This window comes from Phalangium opilio, unplaced genomic scaffold, assembly GCF_054372755.1.
Source record: "Phalangium opilio isolate 3A_F unplaced genomic scaffold, DU_Popi_V2 ptg000054l_1, whole genome shotgun sequence".
Classification (NCBI taxonomy): domain Eukaryota; kingdom Metazoa; phylum Arthropoda; class Arachnida; order Opiliones; family Phalangiidae; genus Phalangium; species Phalangium opilio.
Genome location: NW_028324173.1, coordinates 2,920,521 through 2,942,800, shown reverse-complemented (window position 1 = coordinate 2,942,800; position 22,280 = coordinate 2,920,521). Strand labels below are relative to the sequence as shown.

Sequence of the window (22,280 nt, the reverse complement as noted above, 5' to 3'; positions counted from 1 at the left end):
AACCTGTTTGCTTTTTACATATCTATTAAAATTTAAAAGAGGAAAAAAAGGTGAAAAAGCCAACGGCACGCAGTGTTCCTAAGGGGTCTCCCTCCCAAGTATTGACTGCGCTCGACGCTGCTTAACTTCGGTTATCGGACGAGAATCGGTGTATTCAGCGTGATATGGCCGTTGCCGAGAGTGCTAGTTAATAATTTAAATTTAATTAACTTTCATCTTTACAAAACAATAACAAAATGAAGATATGTTTGCTTTTTTCATATCTGGTGGAATTTGAAAGAGGAAACAAAAGTGAAAAAGCAAACGGCACGCAGTATTCCCAAGTACTGACTGCGCTCGACGCTGCTAACGTCGGCGATCGGACGAGAACCGGTGTTCTCAGCGTGATATGGCCGTTGCCGAGAGTGCTGGATAGTAATTCGAATTTAAATTAAGTGAGACAAATTAACCTTCATCTATTTCAAACAATAACAAAAAGAAAATATGTTTGCTTTTTTCATATCTATTGGAATTTAAAAGAGGAAAAAAGCTAACGTCACGCAGTGTTCCTAAGTGGTCGCCCTCCCAAGTACTGACTGCGCTCGACGCTGCTTAACTTCGGTTATCGGACGAGAACCGCTGTATTCAGCGTGATATGGCCGTTGCCGAGAGTGCTAGTTAATAATTTGAATTTAATTAACCTTCATCTTTATAAAACAATAACAAAAAGAAGATATGTTTACTTTTTTCATATCTGGTGGAATTTAAAGGAGGAAACAAAAGTGAAAAAGCCAACGGCACGCAGTATTCCCAAGTACTGTATGCGCTCGACGCTGCTTAACTTCGGTGATCGGACGTGAACCGGTGTTTTCAGCGTGATATGGCCGTTGCCGAGAGTGCTAGTTAATAACTCGAATTTAAATTAAGTGAGACATATTAACCTTCATCATTTTAAAACAATAACAAAAAGAAAACATGTTTGCTTTTTTCATATCTATTAAAATTTAAAAGAGGAAAAAGAAAGTGAAAAAGCCAACGGCACGCAGTGTTCCTAAGTGGTCTCTCTCCCAAGTAGTGACTGCGCTCGACGCCGCTTAACTTCGGTTATCGGACGAGAACCGGTGTATTCAGCGTGATATGGCCGTTGCCGAGAGTGCTAGTTAATAATTTGAATTTAATTAACTTTCATCTTTATAAAACAATAACAAAAAGATATGTTTGCTTTTTTCATATCTGGTGGAATTTGAAAGAGGAAACAAAAGTGAAAAAACAAACGGCACGCAGTATTCCCAAATACTGTATGCGCTCGACGCTGCTTAACTTCGGTGATCGGACGTAAACCGGTGTTTTCAGCGTTATATGGCCGTTGCCGAGAGTGCTTGCTAATAATTCGAATTTAAATTAAGTGAGACAAATTAACCTTCATCATTTTAAAACAATAACAAAAAGAAAACCTGTTTGCTTTTTACATATCTATTAAAATTTAAAAGAGGAAAAAAAGGTGAAAAAGCCAACGGCACGCAGTGTTCCTAAGGGGTCTCCCTCCCAAGTATTGACTGCGCTCGACGCTGCTTAACTTCGGTTATCGGACGAGAATCGGTGTATTCAGCGTGATATGGCCGTTGCCGAGAGTGCTAGTTAATAATTTAAATTTAATTAACTTTCATCTTTACAAAACAATAACAAAATGAAGATATGTTTGCTTTTTTCATATCTGGTGGAATTTGAAAGAGGAAACAAAAGTGAAAAAGCAAACGGCACGCAGTATTCCCAAGTACTGACTGCGCTCGACGCTGCTAACGTCGGCGATCGGACGAGAACCGGTGTTCTCAGCGTGATATGGCCGTTGCCTAGAGTGCTGGATAGTAATTCGAATTTAAATTAAGTGAGACAAATTAACCTTCATCTTTTTCAAACAATAACAAAAAGAAAATATGTTTGCTTTTTTCATATCTATTGGAATTTAAAAGAGGAAAAAAGCTAACGTCACGCAGTGTTCCTAAGTGGTCGCCCTCCCAAGTACTGACTGCGCTAGACGCTGCTTAACTTCGGTTATCGGACGAAAACCGATGTATTCAGCGTGATATGGCCGTTGCCGAGAGTGCTAGTTAATAATTTGAATTTAATTAACCTTCATCTTTAAAAAACAATAACAAAAAGAAGATATGTTTGCTTTTTTCATATCTGGTGGAATTTAAAAGAGGAAACAAAAGTGAAAAAACAAACGGCACGCAGTATTCCCAAGTACTGTATGCGCTCGACGCTGCTTAACTTCGGTGATCGGACGTGAACCGGTGTTTTCAGCGTGATATGGCCGTTGCCGAGAGTGCTAGTTAATAATTCGAATTTAAATTAAGTGAGACAAATTTACCTTCATCATTTTAAAACAATAACAAAAAGAAAACATGTTTTTATTTTTTCATATCTATTAAAATTTAAAAGAGGAAAAAAAAGTGAAAAAGACAACGGCACGCAGTGTTCCTAAGTGGTCTCCCTCCCAAGTAGTGACTGCGCTCGACGCTGCTTAACTTCGGTTATCGAACGAGAACCGGTGTATTCAGCGTGATATGGCTGTTGCCGAGAGTGCTAGTTAATAATTTGAATTTAATTAACTTTCATCTTTATAAAACAATAACAAAAAAGAAGATTTGTTTGCTTTTTTCATATATGGTGGAATTTGAAAGAGGAAACAAAAGTGAAAAAAGCAAACGGCACGCAGTATTCCCAAGTACTGACTGCGCTCGACGCTGCTAACGTCGGCGATCGGACGAGAACCGGTGTTCTCAGCGTGATATGGCCGTTGCCGAGAGTGCTAGTTAATAATTCGGATTTAAATTAAGTGAGACAAATCAACCTTCATCATTTTAAAACAATAACAAAAAGAAAACCTGTTTGCTTTTTTCATATCTATTAAAATTTAAAAGAGGAAAAAAAGTGAAAAAGCCAACGGCACGCAGTGTTCCTAAGTGGTCTCCCTCCCTAGTAGTGACTGCGCTCGACGCTGCTTAACTTCGGCTATCGGACGAGAACCGGTGTATTCAGCGTGATATGGCCGTTGCTGAGAGTGCTAGTTAATAATTTGAATTTAATTAACTTTCATCTTTATAAAACAATAACAAAAAAGAAGACATGTTTGCTTTTTTCATATCTGGTGGATTTTGAAAGAGGAAACAAAAGTGAAAAATCCAACGGCACGCAGTATTCCCAAGCACTGTATGCGCTCGACGCTGCTTAACTTCGGTGATCGGACGTGAACCGGTGTTTTCATCGTGATATGGCCGTTGCCGAGAGTGCTAGTTAATAATTCGAATTTAAATTAAGTGAGACAAATTAACCTTCATCATTTTAAAACAATAACAAAAAGAAAACCTGTTTGCTTTTTACATATCTATTAAAATTTAAAAGAGGAAAAAAAAGTGAAAAACCCAACGGCACGCAGTGATCCTAAGTGGTCTCCCTCCCAAGTAATGACTGCGCTCGACGCTGCTTAACTTCGGTTATGGGACGAGAATCGGTGTATTCAGCGTGATATGGCCGTTGCCGAGAGTGCTAGTTAATAATTTGAATTTAATTAACTTTCATCTTTATAAAACAATAACAAAAAGAAGATATGTTTGCTTTTTACCTCTCCGAGTGACGTATGTCACGGAGAGGTTCTGTAACGATCGTGTGTGTCTGTGTGTGTGTGTGTGTGTCTGTCTGTGTGTGTGTCTGTGTGTGTGTGTGTCTGTTGTTACACACACGTGACCGCGTTCGCAGTTTCCAAATCGGAGCAAACGTGTTCGCCATTTCCGAACTGCTTTCACAGTCACGGAAATGGCTCCTCTACTTGAGTTCTCACACCACCATCTTCTGGTTTTTGTCCACCCCACACGGACACCAGTCTGTACTTACTGGCTTCTAATCACCACCATCTTTTGGTCTTCGTCCATCCCACATGGACACCAGTCTGTACATACTGGCTTCTAATCACCACCATCTTCTGGTCTTCGTTCATTCCACTTGGACACCAGTCTGTACATACTGGCTTCTATTCACCACCAACTTTAGGTCTTCGTCCATCCCACATGGACACCAGTCTGTACATACTGGCTTCTAATCACCACCATCTTTTGGTCTTCGTCCATCCCACATGTACACCAGTCTGTACATACTGGCTTCTAATCACCACCATCTTCTGGTCTTCGTCCATTCCACTTGGACACCAGTCTGTACACCTGGCTTCTACTCAATCGTCATCGTTGGGTTTAAGACATTCGCGGCGATCAGCTAGGGTTACGAGAAACGTCTAGCCTCCCTAAGGTGGGATCGCCACCAAAGGTTTTCGCAATTGCGGTTGTTCTTGCTTTTAGCTGTAGTTCAACACCCTTATATACTACCTATTTGAGTAAGGCCAAGCAACCGGCGTATGCTTCATTTCAAACGCCCATATTAGTCAAGTCTCTCAAGATTGTTTAATTGTTCTTTTTTAAAACGATGTAACGTTCAATAAGGCGAATAACTAACGAAGAAATTATTAAATATTAATTATATTTATTTTAATATTTAAGATAATCTTGTTTCTCAATTCAAAATTAATACGGAAAGAGTTAAAAAGCAGTCTATGTTTTTGTCTGTGTGTGTCCGTCCGTTGTTACAGTAGTGCGCTGCGTTAAAAGTTCGTTTTGTTTTGATGTGTAAAGAAATCCTACAGAACCATAATATTCCCTTTATCCTTAATATATATAAAGTGAATATGTGGAAATATTTTTCGTAATTTTGATGCATTTAGTACTTTTGTAGCTTTAAAGCTCTATTTCATTTTGATATTCCAAAGATTTTTTTAATATTATTATTTAAAATGGATGTTTATATATTACTTAAGCTATACTACATCTGTTTATAGCATAATCCTTTCTAAAGTGAATACAAGCACAACGCTACTGTGTTGGTCAAATGAACTTTTATTTGTCAATAGGCCTAGTGAACCAAAAAGTAAACGCTTGGGTTTGGTTTTCGTTTCTGTAATGCAGAGACATTAACGGTTCAGAGTGAGCCGAAAGTTAAATACACTTTTAAATAATTAGGCTTAGATTTTGGGCGCGTTCAGTAACGCTCAACGGAGGCTCCGTTGAATGCGCATTCGCCACTGAACGATTTTTGGAACTTCCGGTTTGACGTCACGATTGTAAGCGAAGAGGCATCGAAGTCATCGGCTGTAAGAGCCGATTACTTCGTTGAGCAACGCAGTTGTGACGTAGCAGCAATGGAGGAAACTTATCTCCCTGAACGATTTCGAGAAGTTAATTTGATGGATAATTTCGGAACTATTTATAAAATCGGTGTAACATCGACTGAATGCGAATGAATAGTGTCTGTTAATTATTTTATGAAATTTTTTCGATTATATCTATGAAGCTTTAAAAGTTATTGGGTTTGAAAGTTTAAGCCTTGGCTAAGTTACGGGTCAGAGTTTGCTCTTATTTCGGCTAGCAGGTCCTTGCGTTTGCATTTCCATGAACTGTAAGCAGATGATGCAACGCAAAGTTTGCAAAAACCGTTCAGTAGCCTAATACGTCACATGACATCACGTTGATCAACGGAGCTCAACGCGTTTGGTATCCGTTGAGCGTTACTGAACGCACCCTTTATAATCATGGTGGAAATCTGGGCCGCGTTCAGCAGAGCCCAGCGCTGTTAGCAGTATCCTGCATAACGGGATTTTGTTTTTGAATTGTGACGTCACGGTGTTTAGCGCTGAGCTAGCGCGGTCTTCAAAGAAAATAGTCGGCTTTTTGGATAACGTGACGTAAAACGCGTAGTTCTCAGCTTGGCGAAAAAACCATGGAGGAATTAATACAAATAGCTCTATGGGACTATAGCTATTTAATTGGCGTGAAACCAGTTGATCACGCGAGAATTTTAAGAGATATGTTAGTTTCTAATTTTAATTATAAAAGTTGTTATCTATCTCTATAAATATGTTATCATACAATTTTTGTTAAACCTTGGTACCTTGCACGCTTTATTGCGCTAGCGTCATTTATAAAACGCCGATGACCGGAGAAAAGCTATGACGACAGAGCTCACCGGTAAACATTTCCAAAATCCGCTGTCTTTTTTGGTGAGCTCTGCTGAACGCAGCCCAGACCAGTGAAAGGTCTGATCGTAATCGGATAATAGCTTCGTGTTTTCATGCTTTTTATGGTACGCATTTACTTTCAGTGTGTGTAGCCACAAATAAGCTTTGGTGTTTGTAACGTTAACAGTCATGTTGACAAACTAAGAAAATTGTTGAAGTGAAACGAGAGGATAGTGTTTACATGGCAACCCTGTTGTGAATATGGCTTTGAACATAGAGGGCATACAGTTGAGGAGTAGAAAATCAGGCCTTTACAAACACGTAATGGTAATATCCCTCCAAAGTTTTATCTCTTCATTTCCCGTTTTTCCCCCCATCGGATGATTTTAATGTGTACAAGTATATCATTATTGGATGTAAAATGTCGTCTGATTTACAGTATATTTGCTATGCTTTGTATACTGCTTTAATATTTCATAAATTTTAACTTAAGAAACATTTCCATATCTGGGCAAATAAGTTTGTAAGTAGTCGTCTTGACTCGGAGAGGTAATATTTTGGTTTTCCCAACTTGTTTCATATCTGGTGGAATTTGAAAGAGGAAACAAAAGTGAAAAAGCAAACGGCACGCAGTATTCCCAAGTACTGACTGCGCTCGACGCTGCTAACGTCGGCGATCGGACGAGAACCGGTGTTCTCAGCGTGATATGGCCGTTGCCGAGAGTGCTAGATAATAATTCGAATTTAAATTAAGTGAGACAAATTAACCTTCATCTTTTTCAAACAATAACAAAAAGAAAATATGTTTGCTTTTTTCATATCTATTGAAATTTAAAAGAGGAAAAAAAAGTGAAAAAGCTAACGGCACGCAGTGTTCCTAAGTGGTCGCCCTCCAAAGTACTGACTGCGCTCGACGCTGCTTAACTTCGGTTATTGGACGAGAACCGGTGTATTCAGCGTGATATGGCCGTTGCCGAGAGTGCTAGTTAATAATTTGAATTTAATTAACCTTCATCTTTATAAAACAATAACAAAAAGAAGATATGTTTGCTTTTTTCATATCTGTTGGAATTAAAAAGAGGAAACAAAAGTGAAAAAACAAACGGCACGCAGTATTCCCAAGTACTGTATGCGCTCGACGCTGCTTAACTTCGGTGATCGGACGTGAACCGGTGTTTTCAGCGTGATATGGCCATTGCCGAGAGTGCTAGTTAATAATTCGAATTTAAATTAAGTGAGACAAATTAACCTTCATCATTTTAAAACAATAACAAAAAGAAAACCTGTTTGCTTTTTACATATCTATTAAAATTTAAAAGAGGAAAAAAAAGTGAAAAAGCCAACGGCACGCAGTGTTCCTAAGTGGTCTCCCTCCCAAGTTATGACTGCGCTCAACGCTGCTTAACTTCGGTTATCGGACGAGTACCGGTGTATTCAGCGTGATATGGCCGTTGCCGAGAATGCTAGTTAATAATTGGAATTTAATTAACTTTCTTCTTTATAAAACAATAACAAAAAGAAGATATGTTTGCTTTTTTCATATCTGGTGGAATTTAAAAGAGGAAACAAAAGTGAAAAGCAAACGGCACGCAGTATTCCCAAGTACTGTATGCGCTCGACGCTGCTTAACTTCGATTATCGGACGAGAATCGGTGTATTCAGCGTGATATGGCCGTTGCCGAGAGTGCTAGCTAATAATTTGAATTTAATTAACTTTCATCTTTATAAAACAATAACAAAAAGAAGATTTGTTTGCTTTTTTCATATATGGTGGAATTTGAAAGAGGAAACAAAAGTGAAAAAAGCAAACGGCACGCAGTATTCCCAAGTACTGACTGCGCTCGACGCTGCTAACGTCGGCGATCGGACGAGAACCGGTGTTCTCAGCGTGATATGGCCGTTGCCGAGAGTGCTAGATAATAATTCGAATTTAAATTAAGTGAGACAAATTAACCTTCATCTTTTTCAAACAATAACAAAAAGAAAATATGTTTGCTTTTTTCATATCTATTGAAATTTAAAAGAGGAAAAAAAAGTGAAAAAGCTAACGGCACGCAGTGTTCCTAAGTGGTCGCCCTCCCAAGTACTGTATGCGCTCGACGCTGCTTAACTTCGATTATCGGACGAGAATCGGTGTATTCAGCGTGATATGGCCGTTGCCGAGAGTGCTAGCTAATAATTTGAATTTAATTAACTTTCATCTTTATAAAACAATAACAAAAAGAAGATTTGTTTGCTTTTTTCATATATGGTGGAATTTGAAAGAGGAAACAAAAGTGAAAAAAGCAAATGGCACGCAGTATTCCCAAGTACTGACTGCGCTCGACGCTGCTAACGTCGGCGATCGGACGAGAACCGGTGTTCTCAGCGTGATATGGCCGTTGCCGAGAGTGCTAGATAATAATTCGAATTTAAATTAAGTGAGACAAATTAACCTTCATCTTTTTCAAACAAAAACAAAAAGAAAATATGTTTGCTTTTTTCATATCTATTAAAATTTAAAAGAGGAAAAAAAGTGAAAAAGCCAACGGAACGCAGTGTTCCTAAGTGGTCTCCCTCCCAAGTAGTGACTGCGCTCGACGCCGCTTAACTTCGATTATCGGACGAGAACCGGTGTATTCAGCGTGATATGGCCGTTGCCGAGAATGCTAGTTAATAATTTGATTTTAATTAACTTTCTTCTTTATAAAACAATAACAAAAAGAAGATATGTTTGTTTTTTTCATATCTGGTGGAATTTAAAGGAGGAAACAAAAGTGAAAAAGCCAACGGCACGCAGTATTCCCAAGTACTGTATGCGCTCGACGCTGCTTAACTTCGGTGATCGGACGTGAACCGGTGTTTTCAGCGTGATATGGCCATTGCCGAGAGTGCTAGTTAATAATTCGAATTTAAGTTAAGTGAGACAAATTACCCTTTATCATTTTAAAACTATAACAAAAAGAAAACCTGTTTGCTTTTTACATATCTATTAAAATTTAAAAGAGGAAAAAAAAGTGAAAAAGCCAACGGCACGCAGTGTTCCTAAGTGGTCTCCCTCCCAAGTAATGACTGCGCTCGACGCTGCTTAACTTCGGTTATCGGACGAGAATCGGTGTATTCAGCGTGATATGGTCGTTGCCGAGAGTGCTAGTTAATAATTCGAATTTAAATTAAGTGAGACAAATTAACCTTCATCATTTTAAAACAATAACAAAATGAAAACATGTTTGCTTTTTTCATATCTATTAAAATTTAAAAGAGGAAAAAAAAGTGAAAAAGCCAACGGCACGCAGTGTTCCTAAGTGGTCTCCCTCCCAAGTAATGACTGCGCTCGACGCTACTTAACTTCAGTTATCGGACGAGAACCGGTGTTCTCAGCGTGATATGGCCGTTGCCGAGAGTGCTAGTTAAAAATTCGAATTTAAATTAAGTGAGACAAATTAACCTTCATCTTTATAAAACAATAACAAAAAGAAGATATGTTTGCTTTTTTCATATCGGGTGGAATTTAAAAGAGGAAACAAAAGTGAAAAAGCCAACGGCACGCAGCATTCCCAAGTACTGACTGCGCTCGACGCTGCTAACGTCGGCGATCGGACGAGAACCGGTGTTCTCAGCGTGTTATGGCCGTTGCCGAGAGTGCTAGATAATAATTCGAATTTAAATTAAGTGAGACAAATTAACCTTCATCTTTTTAAAACAATAACAAAGAGAAAATATGTTTGCTTTTTTATATCTATTGGAATTTAAAAGAGGAAAAAAAAGTGAAAAAGCTAACGGCACGCAGTGTTCCTAAGTGGTCGCCCTCCCAAGTACTGACTGCGCTCGACGCTGCTTAACTTCGGTGATCGGACAAGAACCGGAGTATTCAGCGTGATATGGCCGTCGCCGAGAGTGTTAGTTAATAATTGGAACTTAATTAACCTTCATCTTTATAAAAAATAACAAGAAGAAGATATGTTTGTTTTTTCATATCTGGTGGAATTTAAGAGGAAACAGAAGTGAAAAAGCCATCGGCATGCAGTGTTCCCAAGTAGTGACTGCGCTCGACGCTGCTTAACTTCGGTTATCGTACGAGAACCGGTGTATTCAGCGTGTTATGGCCGTTGCCGATAGTGCTAGTTAATAATTTAAATTAAATTAACTTTCATCTTTATAAAACAATAACAAAAAGAAGATATGTGTGCTTTTTTCAATTCGGGTGGAATTTAAAAGAGGAAACAAAAGTGAAAAACCAACGGCACGCAGTATTCCCAAGTACTGACTGCGCTCGACGCTGCTAACGTCGGCGATCGGACGAGAACCGGTGTTCTCAGCGTGATATGGCCGTTGCCGGGAGTGCTAGTTAAAAATTCGAATTTAAATTAAGTGAGACAAATTAACCTTCATCTTTATAAAACAATAACAAAAAGAAGATATGTTTGCTTTTTTCATATCGGGTGGAATTTAAAAGAGGAAACAAAAGTGAAAAAGCCAACGGCACGCAGTATTCCCAAGTACTGACTGCGCTCGACGCTGCTAACGTCGGCGATCGGACGAGAAGCGGTGTTCTCAGCGTGATATGGCCGTTGCCGAGAGTGCTAGATAATAATTCGAATTTAAATTAAGCGAGACAAATTAACCTTCATCTTTTTAAAACAATAAGAAAAAGAAAATGAGTTTGATTTTTTCATATCTATTGGAATTTAAAAGAGGAAAAAAAAAGTGAAAAAGCTAACGGCACGCAGTGTTCCAAAGTGGTCGCCCTCCTAAATACTGACTGCGCTCGACGCTGCTTAACTTCGGTTATCGTACGAGAACCGGTGTATTCAGCGTGATATGGCCGTTGCCGATAGTGCTAGTTAATAATTTGAATTAAATTAACTTTCATCTTTATAAAACAATAACAGAAAGAAGATATGTTTGCTTTTTTCATATCTGGTGGAATTTGAAAGAGGAAACAAAAGTGAAAAACCAACGGAACGCAGTATTCCCAAGTACTGTATGCGCTCGACGCTGCTTAACTTCGGTGATCGGACGAAAACCGGTGTTTTCAGCGTGATATGGCCGTTGCCGAGAGTGCTTGTTAATAATTCGAATTTAAATTAAGTGAGACAAATTAACCTTCATCATTTTAAAACAATAACAAAAAAAACATGTTTGCTTTTTTCATATCTATTAAAATTTAAAAGAGGAAAAAAAAAGTGAAAAAGCCAACGGCACGCAGTGTTCCTAAGTTGTCTCCATCCCAAAGACTGACTGCGCTCGACGCTGCTTAACTTCGGTGATCGGACGAGAACCGGTGTTCTCAGCGTGTTATGGCCGTTGCCGAGAGTGCTAGATAATAATTCGAATTTAAATTAAGTGAGACAAATTAACCTTCATCTTTTTAAAACAATAACAAAGAGAAAATATGTTTGCTTTTTTATATCTATTGGAATTTAAAAGAGGAAAAAAAAAGTGAAAAAGCTAAAGGCACGCAGTGTTCCTAAGTGGTCGCCCTCCCAAGTACTGACTGCGCTCGACGCTGCTTAACTTCGGTGATCGGACAAGAACCGGAGTATTCAGCGTGATATGGCCGTCGCCGAGAGTGTTAGTTAATAATTGGAACTTAATTAACCTTCATCTTTATAAAAAATAACAAGAAGAAGATATGTTTGTTTTTTCATATCTGGTGGAATTTAAGAGGAAACAGAAGTGAAAAAGCCATCGGCATGCAGTGTTCCCAAGTAGTGACTGCGCTCGACGCTGCTTAACTTCGGTTATCGTACGAGAACCGGTGTATTCAGCGTGTTATGGCCGTTGCCGATAGTGCTAGTTAATAATTTAAATTAAATTAACTTTCATCTTTATAAAACAATAACAAAAAGAAGATATGTGTGCTTTTTTCAATTCGGGTGGAATTTAAAAGAGGAAACAAAAGTGAAAAACCAACGGCACGCAGTATTCCCAAGTACTGACTGCGCTCGACGCTGCTAACGTCGGCGATCGGACGAGAACCGGTGTTCTCAGCGTGATATGGCCGTTGCCGGGAGTGCTAGTTAAAAATTCGAATTTAAGTCGGGAAAACCAAAATATTACCTCTCCGTGTCGAGAAGATTATATAACCTTAAGTATCCAATGAAAACGTCGACCTTTTTGCCCTCATCCTTTCCCGCGCTTTGCGCTTCCGCATTTCATCCTTACTCTCAACATTATCTTCCTCCATTTTACATATAAAAATCAAATACTCACAAAAAGAAGTGGCAAAAACCTGCTGGCTCTTTACAACCACTTAATTTGACTTAATATCCAATTTCCAACAACAATAATATACCGGTAGTTTAATTGACAACCTACTAGCATCGAAATTCTCATTAAGAATGGCTCCCGCGGTAAAAAAACGGCAATTTTCAACTAGGTGGGCGTTATCTCATTAGATTTGAAAAATATCATTTGTCTTTTTTACCAATGCCTAACCGTTTGGATTTTTTAAAGCAATCCTGAAACCAAAAAATATTTTTGAATGAGGATAAAAAAGGTCTATCCTCTCGTAATTTTTAAAGCTTTTCTCATGATTACTCTATACAACAGTAACAAGGAGTATAAACCCATTAGTGGAAGCAGTATTTTTTTCCCAAAACAATCTCGCTTATGTTTATGCAATGAATGAAATATATCACAATGCACGGGCCTTGATATATATAGGAGGCAATGAAGGAAATATATCGCATGCACGGGCCTTGGTAGATATAGGAGGCAATGATAATCTCTCTCTTTGCACGAGAGGTTTATCTTTAATATTTAAATAAATATAATTATTTTTAATTATTTTAATCTTCAATAATTAACATTAATAATAGTTAAATCGTTTAAAATAAAGTTATACCTATTATCATCTCAAACTTTGCTAATATTGACGTTTAAAGTGACGGGTACCCCTCTTGCCCGCTTTTTTCAAATTTGGGGTATATATACGATTCGTTTCCATTATAATAGTAAGGAAAAAGCGCAATTGCGAAAACCTTTGGTGGAGATCCCACCTTAGGGAGGCTAGACGTTTCTCGTAACCCTAGCTGATCGCCGCGTATATCCTAAAACCAAACGATGATAATGGAGTAGAAGCCAATGATACAGATTGGTGTCTATGTGAAATAGACGGAAGACCAGTGGATGGTGGTGTTAGAAGCCAGTGTAAGTGCAGACTGGTGTCAATGTGGAATTGACAAAGAACAGAAGATGGTGGGTGGTGTTGGAAGGCAGAAAAATACCAGACTTCTGTTCATGTGGGATGGACGAAGACCAAACATGGTGGTGTTGAGAACTCAAGTATAGAGTAGCCAACGCAGAGAAATACAATTTTCCAAATTTCTGTGAACTGACAATGCGGTCCGGAAATTGGGAACACGTTTGCTCCGATACGCAAACTGCGAACGCGGTCACGTGGGTGTAACAACGGACAGACAGACAGACACACACACACACACACACACACACACAGACAGACACGGCCTTTACAGAACCTCTCCTGGACTACGTCACACGGAGAGGTAAAAAGTGAAAAAGCCAACGGCACGCAGTGTTCCTAAGTGGTCTCCCTCCCAAGTAGTGACCGGTGTATTAAGCGTGATATGGCCGTTGCCGAGAGTGCTAGTTAATAATTTTAATTTAATTAACTTTCATCTTTATAAAACAATAACAAAAAGAAGATATGTGTGCTTTTTTCAAATCGGGTGGAATTTAAAAGAGGAAACAAAAGTGAAAAACCAACGGCACGCAGTATTCCCAAGTACTGACTGCGCTCGACGCTGCTAACGTCGGCGATCGGACGAGAACCGGTGTTCTCAGCGTGATATGGCCGTTGCCGAGAGTGCTAGTAAAAAATTCGAATTTAAATTAAGTGAGACAAATTAACCTTCATCTTTATAAAACAATAACAAAAAGAAGATATGTTTGCTTTTTTCATATCGGGTGGAATTTAAAAGAGGAAACAAAAGTGAAAAAGCCAACGGCACGCAGTATTCCCAAGTACAGACTGCGCTCGACGCTGCTAACGTCAGCGATCGGACGAGAACCGGTGTTCTCAGCGTGATATGGCCGTTGCCGAGAGTGCTAGATAATAATTCGAATTTAAATTAAGTGAGACAAATTAACCTTCTTCATTGTAAAACAATAACAAAATGAAAACATGTTTGCTTTTTTCATATCTATTAAAATTTAAAAGAGAAAAAAAAAGTGAAAAAGCCAACGGCACGCAGTGTTCCTAAGTGGTCTCCCTCCCAAGTAGTGACTGCGCTCGACGCTGCTTAACTTCAGTTATCGGACGAGAACCGGTGTATTCAGCGTGATATGGCCGTTGCCGAGAGTGCTAGTTAATAATTTTAATTTAATTAACTTTCATCTTTATAAAACAATAACAAAAAAGAAGATATGTTTGCTTTTTTCATATCTATTAAAATTTAAAAGAGGAAAAAAAAGTGAAAAAGCCAACGGCACGCAGTGTTCCTAAGTGGTCTCCATCCCAAGTACTGACTGCGCTCGACGCTGCTTAACTTCGGTGATCGGACGAGAACCGGTGTATTCAGCGTGATATGGTCGTTGCCGAGAGTGCTAGTTAATAATTCGAATTTAAATTAAGTGAGACAAATTAACCTTCATCATTTTAAAACAATAACAAAAAAGAAGATATGTTTGGTTTTTTCATATCTTTTAAAATTTAAAAGAGGAAAAAAAAGTGAAAAAGCCAACGGCACGCAGTGTTCCTAAGTTGTCTCCATCCCAAAGACTGACTGCGCTCGACGCTGCTTAACTTCGGTGATCGGACGAGAACCGGTGTATTAAGCGTGATATGGCCGTTGCCGAGAGTGCTAGTTAATAATTTTAATTTAATTAACTTTCATCTTTATAAAACAATAACAAAAAGAAGATATGTTTGCTTTTTTCAAATCGGGTGGAATTTAAAAGAGGAAACAAAAGTGAAAAAGCCAACGGCACGCAGTATTCCCAAGTACTGACTGCGCTCGACGCTGCTAACGTCAGCGATCGGACGAGAACCGGTGTTCTCAGCGTGATATGGCCGTTGCCGAGAGTGCTAGATAATAATTCGAATTTAAATTAAGCGAGACAAATTAACCTTCATCTTTTTAAAACAATAACAAAAAGAAAATATGTTTGCTTTTTTCATATCTATTGGAATTTAAAAGAGGAAAAAAAAAGTGAAAAAGCTAACGGCACGCAGTGTTCCTAAGTGGTCGCCCTCCCAAGTACTGACTGCGCTCGACGCTGCTTAACTTCGGTGATCGGACGAGAACCGGTGTATTCAGCGTGATATGGCCGTTGCCGAGAGTGCTAGTTAATAATTTGAACTTAATTAACCTTCATCTTTATAAAAAATAACAATAAGAAGATATGTTTGTTTTTTCATATCTGGTGGAATTTAAGAGGAAACAAAAGTGAAAAAGCCATCGGCATGCAGTGTTCCCAAGTACTGTATGCGCTCACCGCTGCTTAACTTCGGTGATCGGACGAAAACCGCTGTTTTCAGCGTGATATGGCCGTTGCCGAGAGTGCTTGTTAATAATTCGAATTTAAATTAAGTGAGACAAATTAACCTTCATAATTTTAAAACAATAACAAAAAAAACATGTTTGCTTTTTTCATATCTATTAAAATTTAAAAGAGGAAAAAAAGTGAAAAACCCAACGGCACGCAGTGTTTCTAAGTGGTCTCCCTCCCAAGTAATGACTGCGCTCGACGCTGCTTAACTTCGGTGATCGGACGAGAACCGGTGTATTCAGCGTGTTATGGCCGTTGCCGAGAGTGCTAGTTAATAATTTGAATTAAATCAACTTTCATCTTTATAAAACAATAACAAAAAGAAGATATGTTTGCTTTTTTCATATCTGGTGGAATTTGAAAGAGGAAACAAAAGTGAAAAAGCCAACGGCACGCAGTATTCCCAAGTACTGTATGCGCTCGACGCTGCTTAACTTCGGTGATCGGACGTGAACCGGTGTTTTCAGCGTGAAATGGCCGTTGCCGAGAGTGCTAGTTAATAATTCGAATTTAAATTAAGTGAGACAAATAAACCTTCATCATTTTAAAACAATAACAAAATGAAAACATGTTTGCTTTTTTCATATCTATTATAATTTAAAAGAGGAAAAAAAAGTGAAAAAGCCAATGGCACGCAGTGTTTTTAAGTGGTCTCCCTCCCAAGTAGCGACTGCGCTCGACGCTACTTAACTTCAGTTATCGGACGAGAACCGGTGTATTCAGCGTGATATGGCCGTTGCCGAGATTGCTAGTTAAAAATTCGAATTTAAATTAAGTGAGACAAATTAACCTTCATCTTTATAAAACAATAACAAAAAGAAGATATGTTTGCTTTTTTCATATCTATTAAAATTTAAAAGAGGAAAAAAAAAGTGAAAAAGCCAACGGCACGCAGTGTTCCTAAGTGGTCTCCCTCCCTAGTAGTGACTGCGCTCGACGCTGCTTAACTTCGGTTATCGGACGAGAACCGGTGTATTCAGCGTGATATGGCCGTTGCCGAGAGTGCTAGTTAATAATTTGAATTTAATTAACCTTCATCATTATAAAACAATAACAAAAAGAAGATATGTTTGCTTTTTTCATATCGGGTGGAATTTAAAAGAGGAAACAAAAGTGAAAAAGCCAACGGCACGCAGTATTCCCAAGTACTGACTGCGCTCGACGCTGCTAACGTCGGCGATCGGACGAGAACCGGTGTTCTCAGCGTGATATGGCCGTTGCCGAGAGTGCTAGATAATAATTCGAATTTAAATTAAGTGAGACAAATTAACCTTCATCTTTATAAAACAATAACAAAAAAGAAGATATGTTTGCTTTTTTCATATCTATTAAAATTTAAAAGAGGAAAAAAAAGTGATAAAGCCAACGGCACGCTGTGTTCCTAAGTTGTCTCCATCCCAAAGACTGACTGCGCTCGACGCTGCTTAACTTCGGTGATCGGACGAGAACCGCTGTATTCAGCGTGATATGGTCGTTGCCGAGAGTGCTAGTTAATAATTCGAATTTAAATTAAGTGAGACAAATTAACCTTCATCATTTTAAAACAATAACAAAATGAAAACATGTTTGCTTTTTTCATATCTATTAAAATTTAAAAGAGGAAAAACAAGTCGGGAAAACCAAAATATTACCTCTCCGTGTCGAGAAGATTATATAACCTTAAGTATCCAATGAAAACGTCGACCTTTTTGCCCTCATCCTTTCCCGCGCTTTGCGCTTCCGCATTTCATCCTTACTCTCAACATTATCTTCCTCCATTTTACATATAAAAATCAAATACTCACAAAAAGAAGTGGCAAAAACCTGCTGGCTCTTTACAACCACTTAATTTGACTTAATATCCAATTTCCAACAACAATAATATACCGGTAGTTTAATTGACAACCTACTAGCATCGAAATTCTCATTAAGAATGGCTCCCGCGGTAAAAAAACGGCAATTTTCAACTAGGTGGGCGTTATCTCATTAGATTTGAAAAATATCATTTGTCTTTTTTACCAATGCCTAACCGTTTGGATTTTTTAAAGCAATCTTGAAACCAAAAAATATTTTTGAATGAGGATAAAAAAGGTCTATCCTCTCGTAATTTTTAAAGCTTTTCTCATGATTACTCTATACAACAGTAACAAGGAGTATAAACCCATTAGTGGAAGCAGTATTTTTTTCCCAAAACAATCTCGCTTATGTTTATGCAATGAATGAAATATATCACAATGCACGGGCCTTGATATATATAGGAGGCAATGAAGGAAATATATCGCATGCACGGGCCTTGGTAGATATAGGAGGCAATGATAATCTCTCTCTTTGCACGAGAGGTTTATCTTTAATATTTAAATAAATATAATTATTTTTAATTATTTTAATCTTCAATAATTAACATTAATAATAGTTAAATCGTTTAAAATAAAGTTATACCTATTATCATCTCAAACTTTGCTAATATTGACGTTTAAAGTGACGGGTACCCCTCTTGCCCGCTTTTTTCAAATTTGGGGTATATATACGATTCGTTTCCATTATAATAGTAAGGAAAAAGCGCAATTGCGAAAACCTTTGGTGGAGATCCCACCTTAGGGAGGCTAGACGTTTCTCGTAACCCTAGCTGATCGCCGCGTATATCCTAAAACCAAACGATGATAATGGAGTAGAAGCCAATGATACAGATTGGTGTCTATGTGAAATAGACGGAAGACCAGTGGATGGTGGTGTTAGAAGCCAGTGTAAGTGCAGACTGGTGTCAATGTGGAATTGACAAAGAACAGAAGATGGTGGGTGGTGTTGGAAGGCAGAAAAATACCAGACTTCTGTTCATGTGGGATGGACGAAGACCAAACATGGTGGTGTTGAGAACTCAAGTATAGAGTAGCCAACGCAGAGAAATACAATTTTCCAAATTTCTGTGAACTGACAATGCGGTCCGGAAATTGGGAACACGTTTGCTCCGATACGCAAACTGCGAACGCGGTCACGTGGGTGTAACAACGGACAGACAGACAGACACACACACACACACACACACACACACAGAGACAGACAAGGCCGTTACAGAACCTCTCCTGGACTACGTCACACGGAGAGGTAAAAAGTGAAAAAGCCAACGGCACGCAGTGTTCCTAAGTGGTCTCCCTCCCAAGTAGTGACTGCGCTCGACGCTGCTTAACTTCAGTTATCGGACGAGAACCGGTGTATTAAGCGTGATATGGCCGTTGCCGAGAGTGCTAGTTAATAATTTTAATTTAATTAACTTTCATCTTTATAAAACAATAACAAAAAGAAGATATGTGTGCTTTTTTCAAATCGGGTGGAATTTAAAAGAGGAAACAAAAGTGAAAAACCAACGGCACGCAGTATTCCCAAGTACTGACTGCGCTCGACGCTGCTAACGTCGGCGATCGGACGAGAACCGGTGTTCTCAGCGTGATATGGCCGTTGCCGAGAGTGCTAGTAAAAAATTCGAATTTAAATTAAGTGAGACAAATTAACCTTCATCTTTATAAAACAATAACAAAAAGAAGATATGTTTGCTTTTTTCATATCGGGTGGAATTTAAAAGAGGAAACAAAAGTGAAAAAGCCAACGGCACGCAGTATTCCCAAGTACTGACTGCGCTCGACGCTGCTAACGTCAGCGATCGGACGAGAACCGGTGTTCTCAGCGTGATATGGCCGTTGCCGAGAGTGCTAGATAATAATTCGAATTTAAATTAAGTGAGACAAATTAACCTTCATCTTTTTAAAACAATAACAAAAAGAAAATATGTTTGCTTTTTTCATATCTATTGGAATTTAAAAGAGGAAAAAAAAAGTGAAAAAGCTAACGGCACGCAGTGTTCCTAAGTGGTCTCCCTCCCAAGTACTGACTGCGCTCGACGCTGCTTAACTTCGGTTATCGGACGAGAACCGGTGTATTCAGCGTGATATGGCCGTTGCCGAGAGTGCTAGTTAATAATTTGAATTTAATTAGCTTTCATCTTTATAAAACAATAACAAAAAAGAAGATATGTTTGCTTTTTTCATATCTATTAAAATTTAAAAGAGGAAAAAAAAGTGAAAAAGCCAACGGCACGCAGTGTTCCTAAGTGGTCTCCATCCCAAGTACTGACTGCGCTCGACGCTGCTTAACTTCGGTGATCGGACGAGAACCGCTGTATTCAGCGTGATATGGTCGTTGCCGAGAGTGCTAGTTAATAATTCGAATTTAAATTAAGTGAGACAAATTAACCTTCTTCATTGTAAAACAATAACAAAATGAAAACATGTTTGCTTTTTTCATATCTATTAAAATTTAAAAGAGAAAAAAAAAGTGAAAAAGCCAACGGCACGCAGTGTTCCTAAGTGGTCTCCCTCCCAAGTAGTGACTGCGCTCGACGCTGCTTAACTTCAGTTATCGGACGAGAACCGGTGTATTCAGCGTGATATGGCCGCTGCCGAGAGTGCTAGTTAATAATTTTAATTTAATTAACTTTCATCTTTATAAAACAATAACAAAAAAGAAGATATGTTTGCTTTTTTCATATCTATTAAAATTTAAAAGAGGAAAAAAAAGTGAAAAAGCCAACGGCACGCAGTGTTCCTAAGTGGTCTCCATCCCAAGTACTGACTGCGCTCGACGCTGCTTAACTTCGGTGATCGGACGAGAACCGGTGTATTCAGCGTGATATGGTCGTTGCCGAGAGTGCTAGTTAATAATTCGAATTTAAATTAAGTGAGACAAATTAACCTTCATCATTTTAAAACAATAACAAAAAAGAAGATATGTTTGGTTTTTTCATATCTTTTAAAATTTAAAAGAGGAAAAAAAAGTGAAAAAGCCAACGGCACGCAGTGTTCCTAAGTTGTCTCCATCCCAAAGACTGACTGCGCTCGACGCTGCTTAACTTCGGTGATCGGACGAGAACCGGTGTATTAAGCGTGATATGGCCGTTGCCGAGAGTGCTAGTTAATAATTTTAATTTAATTAACTTTCATCTTTATAAAACAATAACAAAAAGAAGATATGTTTGCTTTTTTCAAATCGGGTGGAATTTAAAAGAGGAAACAAAAGTGAAAAAGCCAACGGCACGCAGTATTCCCAAGTACTGACTGCGCTCGACGCTGCTAACGTCGGCGATCGGACGAGAAGCGGTGTTCTCAGCGTGATATGGCCGTTGCCGAGAGTGCTAGATAATAATTCGAATTTAAATTAAGTGAGTCAAATTAACCTTCATCTTTTTAAAACAATAAGAAAAAGAAAATGAGTTTGATTTTTTCATATCTATTGGAATTTAAAAGAGGAAAAAAAGTGAAAAAGCTAACGGCACGCAGTGTTCCTAAGTGGTCGCCCTCCTAAATACTGACTGCGCACGACGCTGCTTAACTTCGGTTATCGTACGAGAACCGGTGAATTCAGCGTGTTATGGCCGTTGCCGATAGTGCTAGTTAATAATTTGAATTAAATTAACTTTCATCTTTATAAAACAATAACAGAAAGAAGATATGTTTGCTTTTTTCATATCTGGTGGAATTTGAAAGAGGAAACAAAAGTGAAAAACCAACGGAACGCAGTATTCCCAAGTACTGTATGCGCTCGACGCTGCTTAACTTCGGTGATCGGACGAAAACCGGTGTTTTCAGCGTGATATGGCCGTTGCCGAGAGTGCTTGTTAATAATTCGAATTTAAATTAAGTGAGACAAATTAACCTTCATCATTTTAAAACAATAACAAAAAAAACATGTTTGCTTTTTTCATATCTATTAAAATTTAAAAGAGGAAAAAAAAAGTGAAAAAGCCAACGGCACGCAGTGTTCCTAAGTTGTCTCCATCCCAAAGACTGACTGCGCTCGACGCTGCTTAACTTCGGTGATCGGACGAGAACCGCTGTATTCAGCGTGATATGGTCGTTGCCGAGAGTGCTAGTTAATAATTCGAATTTAAATTAAGTGAGACAAATTAACCTTCATCATTTTAAAACAATAACAAAATGAAAACATGTTTGCTTTTTTCATATCTATTAAAATTTAAAAGAGGAAAAAAAAGTGAAAAAGCCAACGGCACGCAGTGTTCCTAAGTGGTCTCCCTCCCAAGTAGTGACTGCGCTCGACGCTGCTTAACTTCAGTTATCGGACGACAACCGGTGTATTAAGCGTGATATGGCCGTTGCCGAGTGTGCTAGTTAATAATTTTAATTTAATTAACTTTCATCTTTATAAAACAATAACAAAAAGAAGATATGTGTGCTTTTTTCAAATCGGGTGGAATTTAAAAGAGGAAACAAAAGTGAAAAACCAACGGCACGCAGTATTCCCAAGTACTGACTGCGCTCGACGCTGCTATCGTCGGCGATCGGACGAGAACCGGTGTTCTCAGCGTGATATGGCCGTTGCCGAGAGTGCTAGATAATAATTCGAATTTAAATTAAGTGAGACAAATTAACCTTGATCTTTTTAAAACAATAACAAAAAGAAAATATGTTTGCTTTTTTCATATCTATTGGAATTTAAAAGAGGAAAAAAAAAGTGAAAAAGCTAACGGCACGCAGTGTTCCTAAGTGGTCTCCCTCCCAAGTACTGACTGCGCTCGACGCTGCTTAACTTCGGTTATCGGACGAGAACCGGTGTATTCAGCGTGATATGGCCGTTGCCGAGAGTGCTAGTTAATAATTTGAATTTAATTAACTTTCATCTTTATAAAACAATAACAAAAAAGAAGATATGTTTGCTTTTTTCATATCTATTAAAATTTAAAAGAGGAAAAAAAAGTGAA

General features: G+C 38.5%; 1 non-coding gene and 37 pseudogenes across 1 annotated transcript; all 38 read right to left on the bottom strand.

Moving 5' to 3' along the window:
• Positions 1–57: 57 nt before the first annotated feature.
• Positions 58–176, bottom strand: LOC149670520 (5S ribosomal RNA; annotated as a pseudogene).
• A 351-nt stretch (positions 177–527) lies between these two features.
• LOC149670519 (5S ribosomal RNA) lies at positions 528–646 on the bottom strand (annotated as a pseudogene).
• Positions 647–768: 122 nt separating this feature from the next.
• On the bottom strand, positions 769–871 carry LOC149670518 (5S ribosomal RNA; annotated as a pseudogene).
• A 138-nt stretch (positions 872–1,009) lies between these two features.
• On the bottom strand, positions 1,010–1,128 carry LOC149670517 (5S ribosomal RNA; annotated as a pseudogene).
• Positions 1,129–1,487: 359 nt separating this feature from the next.
• LOC149670516 (5S ribosomal RNA) lies at positions 1,488–1,606 on the bottom strand (annotated as a pseudogene).
• A 351-nt stretch (positions 1,607–1,957) lies between these two features.
• On the bottom strand, positions 1,958–2,076 carry LOC149670515 (5S ribosomal RNA; annotated as a pseudogene).
• A 363-nt stretch (positions 2,077–2,439) lies between these two features.
• Positions 2,440–2,558, bottom strand: LOC149670514 (5S ribosomal RNA; annotated as a pseudogene).
• A 362-nt stretch (positions 2,559–2,920) lies between these two features.
• LOC149670513 (5S ribosomal RNA) lies at positions 2,921–3,039 on the bottom strand (annotated as a pseudogene).
• A 3,857-nt stretch (positions 3,040–6,896) lies between these two features.
• LOC149670512 (5S ribosomal RNA) lies at positions 6,897–7,015 on the bottom strand (annotated as a pseudogene).
• Positions 7,016–7,377: 362 nt separating this feature from the next.
• On the bottom strand, positions 7,378–7,496 carry LOC149670511 (5S ribosomal RNA; annotated as a pseudogene).
• Positions 7,497–8,082: 586 nt separating this feature from the next.
• On the bottom strand, positions 8,083–8,201 carry LOC149670510 (5S ribosomal RNA; annotated as a pseudogene).
• Positions 8,202–8,562: 361 nt separating this feature from the next.
• On the bottom strand, positions 8,563–8,681 carry LOC149670509 (5S ribosomal RNA; annotated as a pseudogene).
• A 122-nt stretch (positions 8,682–8,803) lies between these two features.
• Positions 8,804–8,906, bottom strand: LOC149670508 (5S ribosomal RNA; annotated as a pseudogene).
• Positions 8,907–9,043: 137 nt separating this feature from the next.
• LOC149670507 (5S ribosomal RNA) lies at positions 9,044–9,162 on the bottom strand (annotated as a pseudogene).
• A 137-nt stretch (positions 9,163–9,299) lies between these two features.
• LOC149670506 (5S ribosomal RNA) lies at positions 9,300–9,418 on the bottom strand (annotated as a pseudogene).
• Positions 9,419–9,793: 375 nt separating this feature from the next.
• On the bottom strand, positions 9,794–9,912 carry LOC149670505 (5S ribosomal RNA; annotated as a pseudogene).
• Positions 9,913–10,733: 821 nt separating this feature from the next.
• On the bottom strand, positions 10,734–10,852 carry LOC149670504 (5S ribosomal RNA; annotated as a pseudogene).
• A 360-nt stretch (positions 10,853–11,212) lies between these two features.
• LOC149670503 (5S ribosomal RNA) lies at positions 11,213–11,331 on the bottom strand (annotated as a pseudogene).
• A 137-nt stretch (positions 11,332–11,468) lies between these two features.
• LOC149670502 (5S ribosomal RNA) lies at positions 11,469–11,587 on the bottom strand (annotated as a pseudogene).
• A 2,635-nt stretch (positions 11,588–14,222) lies between these two features.
• LOC149670501 (5S ribosomal RNA) lies at positions 14,223–14,341 on the bottom strand (annotated as a pseudogene).
• Positions 14,342–14,464: 123 nt separating this feature from the next.
• LOC149670500 (5S ribosomal RNA) lies at positions 14,465–14,583 on the bottom strand (annotated as a pseudogene).
• Positions 14,584–14,721: 138 nt separating this feature from the next.
• Positions 14,722–14,840, bottom strand: LOC149670499 (5S ribosomal RNA; annotated as a pseudogene).
• A 362-nt stretch (positions 14,841–15,202) lies between these two features.
• On the bottom strand, positions 15,203–15,321 carry LOC149670498 (5S ribosomal RNA). The gene has a single exon (XR_016367254.1). It is a non-coding gene; the product is annotated as a 5S ribosomal RNA (ribosomal RNA).
• Positions 15,322–15,676: 355 nt separating this feature from the next.
• On the bottom strand, positions 15,677–15,795 carry LOC149670497 (5S ribosomal RNA; annotated as a pseudogene).
• Positions 15,796–15,917: 122 nt separating this feature from the next.
• On the bottom strand, positions 15,918–16,020 carry LOC149670496 (5S ribosomal RNA; annotated as a pseudogene).
• A 137-nt stretch (positions 16,021–16,157) lies between these two features.
• Positions 16,158–16,276, bottom strand: LOC149670495 (5S ribosomal RNA; annotated as a pseudogene).
• Positions 16,277–16,414: 138 nt separating this feature from the next.
• Positions 16,415–16,533, bottom strand: LOC149670494 (5S ribosomal RNA; annotated as a pseudogene).
• A 362-nt stretch (positions 16,534–16,895) lies between these two features.
• LOC149670493 (5S ribosomal RNA) lies at positions 16,896–17,014 on the bottom strand (annotated as a pseudogene).
• Positions 17,015–18,630: 1,616 nt separating this feature from the next.
• LOC149670492 (5S ribosomal RNA) lies at positions 18,631–18,749 on the bottom strand (annotated as a pseudogene).
• Positions 18,750–19,349: 600 nt separating this feature from the next.
• LOC149670491 (5S ribosomal RNA) lies at positions 19,350–19,468 on the bottom strand (annotated as a pseudogene).
• A 123-nt stretch (positions 19,469–19,591) lies between these two features.
• LOC149670490 (5S ribosomal RNA) lies at positions 19,592–19,710 on the bottom strand (annotated as a pseudogene).
• A 137-nt stretch (positions 19,711–19,847) lies between these two features.
• LOC149670489 (5S ribosomal RNA) lies at positions 19,848–19,966 on the bottom strand (annotated as a pseudogene).
• Positions 19,967–20,089: 123 nt separating this feature from the next.
• On the bottom strand, positions 20,090–20,208 carry LOC149670488 (5S ribosomal RNA; annotated as a pseudogene).
• A 138-nt stretch (positions 20,209–20,346) lies between these two features.
• LOC149670487 (5S ribosomal RNA) lies at positions 20,347–20,465 on the bottom strand (annotated as a pseudogene).
• Positions 20,466–20,825: 360 nt separating this feature from the next.
• LOC149670486 (5S ribosomal RNA) lies at positions 20,826–20,944 on the bottom strand (annotated as a pseudogene).
• Positions 20,945–21,304: 360 nt separating this feature from the next.
• LOC149670485 (5S ribosomal RNA) lies at positions 21,305–21,423 on the bottom strand (annotated as a pseudogene).
• Positions 21,424–21,560: 137 nt separating this feature from the next.
• LOC149670484 (5S ribosomal RNA) lies at positions 21,561–21,679 on the bottom strand (annotated as a pseudogene).
• Positions 21,680–22,040: 361 nt separating this feature from the next.
• On the bottom strand, positions 22,041–22,159 carry LOC149670483 (5S ribosomal RNA; annotated as a pseudogene).
• Positions 22,160–22,280: the final 121 nt, after the last annotated feature.